Raw genomic sequence first — 6,070 nt, forward strand, 5'->3', positions numbered from 1 at the left:
CTGCCAAATCCGGATAGGTTTGTACGGTTTGTACGAAATAGGAGAGACACAAGAGAAACTATTATAAATGATTTTATTGTTTTAAAATTCACCGACTTGAACCAAGTCTAGATGGGTAGTAACCCAAAGGGACTACAAAATCAACTTTTAGGTATTTGCCTGGCACAATTTCATATTCCTGTAGCCTGCAATTGAGGATGGACATTGCCGAGGATACATTAAAGCACTGCACAGGTTTTATTAATATACTGTATCAGATGTTCTTAAAGGTCTGGTGAGATCATCATTTGAGTTGCTTAATATTTTGGCCATTCAATTTGGCAGACATCTACCAAAAATCTTGCTTGGCTAATGCAATTGATTTATTTCATATATTATTATATCTTATCAGGCAATCACCTTCATAAGAGGAAGGAACTATCAATTTGTTGGCCAGTATACCTAGCCTGGTCAAAGTCAGTGAATTTCAATATTGCAATGATGTCTGAAGGATCCATTTTCACAATAAAAATCGAAGCTTTCGCTGATTTTAAAGGGGCATGTTCTTTACCAGCTTTACCTCTGAGCAAACTGAGTGACTAGGCCCAACTTTCAAAGGAGAACAAAGGACTAAAATGGCATAAATAGTACTAATGTCCATGTCAATATGGCAAACTTATGCCAGAACCAGGGATTGAGAACTGCCCCTTTAAACACGAGAATCTGCAATATTAACTAGACTGTGATTTTCTCCAAATTGATTTTTAGTGAAACTGTGTTGTGTCTATTGTCAGAACAGTATAATTGGTCACTCATGGTATTGACGATGACTAAAACCACAGATTTGAACAAAGTTTTACTGTGGAACAATGGCAAATTTTCTACCATGGACCATAGGTTGGCTCTTGGGAAACTAGTGACCGTATATTATCAGGAATACATGGAGACAACTTGCTTTACCCATACACTAGTCCTTAGCAACAAGTGAATACCCTGATCAACTCCATCCCCACCTATACATTTGGTTTCAAACTTACATGGTTCCACACTTTGAATGGCAGAAATACAAAAAAAACTTTTTCCTGACAAAAGTGAAGCAATTTCCGTATTTGTAATTTGTTTAAAACTAGAAAAACCAAAGTTTCTTGAAATATTTTCACAAAGAACTACTGAACTTAGATTTTTAAAAAGTCTGTTGGAACACTTTATCTCTATAATTATCTATTTTTTCATAAAAGACACTAGTATAGCAGTGCTTCTGCAAAACAGTGAACTTTAATAACTTTTGAAACAGGCAACAATGAACTTGAATCTTTGGGTCACATAATTATCCCTGCTGTGTTGCAATTTTGAAAGCTGAATCACTATTCTTGATTAACATTGGGTCCATTGACATGAAAGTGGAATTTAGAAATATAAATGTCTGCGCTTAGAAGAGGAAAAATACAATATTTGAATCAGCTGTAAATTTGGATGAAATCCTACATTTGTACAGTTGTAAATACAGAATCTAAGACTAGTTTGTTAATTAGCAATGTAATATGAGAGCCCTAACATTGCCGTTACTCTGAGCACACTCCAAGCAGTGGTAGCGAATGATGAAAGGCTTGGAACACCTGCTGCAGGTCAGTTAACATATGAGAGACCCAGAAATATTTCCGTCTCATTGCACAATGGGACATGTCCACATTTAAGTGGTAGAAGTGATAGCTTTTGTGTATATTGTTATCAGTGTAACTGCCATTCATGACTTTTAGGACGATACCGATAAACCTCATCTCTCGAAATAAACATTTCAGCCAATAAAGTTAGGTTCACAACATCTTACTGAATCATGATAGGTGCAATGTACAAAACTAATAAAATGTTTGATGTTGGATACAAAGTGGCTATTCATCCAAATTTGTTGTACACAGCACCAAATTCATCAACCACAACGGAGTTTGGGCCAAACCACTGTGGTGGAATTATACTATCACGCCCTCTCAGTGTTTTTGTTTTAAACAATGTGGTAATCGTATTTTGGCATGTTGTAGCTGGGTTATAATCCTTTTGCATAGCGCCACCAATGTTTGAAGTGTGCACTTTGAGATACAGACACATGACTAGCCATTTGATTTCTGATAAATCACATAAGTGTGAAAAAATTCTGGCATTACTACTCACAATTTTTTTTGCAAATCACAAGCTATAAAACAGAGTTCATGTTGCCGCTGACGACACTAGATGAATGCACATTTTGGAGTTCAGAAACTGACCTGATCACATGATCAGTTCACATCACAAACATTAAATTTGTGGTATATGCACACAATATGCATTACTGGTGCTTTCTCCTTCAACTATCCAAGTGTACAGGCTGACAACAGATTGTTCATTAAACCTATGTGGTGCTAACAAGCATGACTGTTGAACCAGTTTAAAATGCATAATATCACTGACTCTTTATATTGATCACGACTGAGAAAACATTTGATTTAAAATCCACTGGAATGGAAAAACCTTACAATATGCAAATGGCAACAAGAATCTCTCTCAACAACAATTTTCTGGAACACTTTATCTTGAACATGATTAAAGTCTAAAGACGTTAACACTATACAGAAATATACGAAATATCAAGAATTTCTGTGAACAAGCATTTTGCAAACACCCATCTTAAACATGATTTGAGTCAAAAGACATTAACACTATAGAAAGATATATGACATATGATAAATAAAAACTAATGCTAAAAAATATCAGAAATAAAACTAAGTAAAAACAAGTAAAGTAATATTGGCGAAGTACGGAACATGTCTTTCTACAAATTCTGCAACAAGGACATCTACCCTTTTTTGCATCCCTGCTACTCAAACATAAAAACGACTGAGAAATACTGTTTGCTCTTTTGACATGGAGGATCAATCACAAGATCTTCAAATCTCTCCTGCCTTTCACCACTAAACTATGGTATGACCCTTATGTTCTCTATAGCAGACATTGTTCATTAAACCTGTGTGGTGTTAACAAGCATGACTGTTGAACCAGTTTAAAAATGCATAATATCACTGACTCTTTATATTGATCACGACTGAGAAAACATTCTGCAAAGGGAGGTTGGAGTGATGCAGTAATCAGCACATCCACTGATCAAGGAGGGGAAGTCTGTCCAAACATTGGATTTATGCATTGATGTGGCTGAGAAATGATGGCGGAATCCATAACTAGCCAAACAGGATAGATAAGAGAGACAACTTGTGAAATCACTGGGTTTGAAAGCTGGGATTATGCATGGATCTGTACAGTTCAAGGTCCTAATCCTCCGCCTGATACAATGAGATATACTCCAGTTCCACAGTGGTACAACTGTGAGTTGGTATGGTAGATCAGTCATGGACTGAAATGACCCTTTCTGTGGATAGTATGCATTGCTGTTATCAGAAATGAAAGGCTGGCCAATGAAACTTTGTAGTTCAACACATCCATGGTACATATTCAGGTACATGTGTTTACAAAATCTATGGCTGGCTTGCCAAGTCTGTATGTGTATGTATGACGTCAAATACTATCGTTGATGACAAATCTATTTTCATTCATTATCATTAATAACATTATACACATACAAACATATAATCTTTGTTGAAATGAATTATGGTTCAGAAATAGAATTCACTGTCAACAATTATGCTGTATATTGTACACAATGTGTTGTGCTTGGATGGTTAACACGTAGAACTTCAACAAACTTTGTTGTGAGGAAGAAGCAAATGTACGTTTTTTAACAAAAAATAAAATATTCTCAAAAGTTATGGCTATTGTCTCTGTAAAACAAATGGTTTGGGCATAACATTGCCAGGGATGGCAGCGATAGAGTTGATGCTAATCTACAGACACTATGGACACTATAAAGTCCTGTCAAATCACGTGACACTATGAGAGACCAAAGAGATAACATGACAGTCATGTGACCACTTGTTATAACATACATGTGATGAGTGTCCGTAACTTCACCTAATATATGAAAACAGAAAGTGCACATTAAAAGTACGTTGAGAAAATACCAGAGTAAGATGATAAACCCTACTCCTACCAAAAGTAAAATACAAAACCTGAACAAAACAAATTTCACGTAACATGATTTCAGTATTAAACTTTTACAAGTATTTCTGTTGAAAACTTTTAACTTTGTTACGCTATCTATGTCAACAAACTTGAAATATAGATTTCAGTAACAACAATCTAAATGTAACTTGAGCATCTACAACTCAGACCTGATGGCCCACTGATACTGCATCAAACAGTACACAGATATGTGTCTGTACATATCTGTTATACATGTTTCTGGGACTGTGTTTGTAATGTACCAATACGGGCCACATGTCTGCATAATTATCTGCAATCACAGGCCGATCAGCCTGGTTCTTGGTATAATAAATTTTTCTCTACTTATCTGTGTCTCAAACCTGGAGACCTATCTTGAAAACCTTGTCTTAATACTGCAAACGCTTGCGGAAGACTTACTTTGTGTAAATGACTGAGATCGGCACAACTAGGTAGAGAAGGTTACTTGTCAACAAACAGGAATACATGACTTTGAAATTGAACAGCGGTTAGTATGTCAAGATTGAGATACAAATTGACAAACACACACACATTTTGATGAAATAGTTCACATGCGTGTTGTTCCATTTCTTTCCTGCAATTGACGTGAAAAAGACTTTTTGACGTAGAGAAGTTGCCTATGCCTACCACAAACCTTGGCTTTATGTCCAATTTTGTCTATTTACTTACTGTTGCTGTAACATTGTTTTCAATTCAATGGAATACTGATACACTGTTGAGATGTCAATTCTTACTTTTATCCAGTCAATACTGCTACAAGGTCATTGCTTTCATCACTGCTTTGAAGCCTGGCATCATAAATTTCCTTTGGTTTTGTATGAAGAGACTCAGGCAGGATGAATGTTAGCATTGGATTTATTGTAAAACTTCAACATCTTGGAAGAGGATGTCGTAACCTCTGACCTGCATGTCATTAGCAGTGACAATGCATACTGTAGTCTGTAACTGTCTGGCAACATCTAACGACAGACATTGATGGGCTTTTCGAAGTTATAAATGTGTGGAGAAAGACTGACACACTGTGTACTTATCTTGGTAACATGGAAACGCAGCCTTTCCTAGTATTTGCCATAGAGGGTAGGATAATAGTCCTTTGAAAGACAAAGAGGGTCTAATATGAAATAAATTCATTATCAGTGCCATGATTACTTTACATACAAAAGCAAAACCTGGGTCCAGACACATGCAGCAGAAGGCTCCATACATCAAATGACACCGACAGACTGTAAAGAAGCATACACGTACCTTTCCCATCACATCACATAAAATACAAGATTCTCTGGTTACAGATGAGTCACCATCTATACCTGACAGCCTGAACATGGAAAAATACCCTGAAACATATGACCCTCTGGGCGCTAAGCTTTGACATAAGATGCAGATGCCCTGCAACTTGGTCAACAAGTCCCCTGTCAAAATAATTGCAATTCTACCAAGCTGGTGTCTGTTTCCATTGGTAAGTATGGCCAAGCTAGACATCATCCACAGGGACTTGTAATAACAAGCAAAGCAACCAGAAATATGATAAAAACACAATTAAAAAGAAATAGGACAGAAAAAAAGACAGTACCCCTCTTCCACTATTGGAAGTATAGTACATCAACAACCAATGTCAGAGTCTAGGGAATAACATCAAAACACAGTAAAATACCAATGATGTGATACATTATGCATATTTTATACCAAAAAACATCCGTAGCATCGCGGACAAGATCACTATACAAGGAACCAAACTATGATCAGAAAGTGATAAATCTGCAACATTTGTTCTTCAATATTGCTTTGACCAATGCAGAGAGTTAGTTACCATGGTAATTTGTGATATCAGATTGTCTCTATGACATTTCACATGCCTGTTGTTATGTCATTTTCCCTGCATTTGACACGAAAACCAGTACACACTCACTAATAACAACTTCTGATGCTCTGGAAAATGTTTCCGACGACCTGACTTTGCCAAAAAATGCTGGATCAATAACCACAATTT

The sequence above is a fragment of the Ptychodera flava genome, chromosome 17 (assembly GCF_041260155.1).
Source record: "Ptychodera flava strain L36383 chromosome 17, AS_Pfla_20210202, whole genome shotgun sequence".
NCBI lineage: Eukaryota > Metazoa > Hemichordata > Enteropneusta > Ptychoderidae > Ptychodera > Ptychodera flava.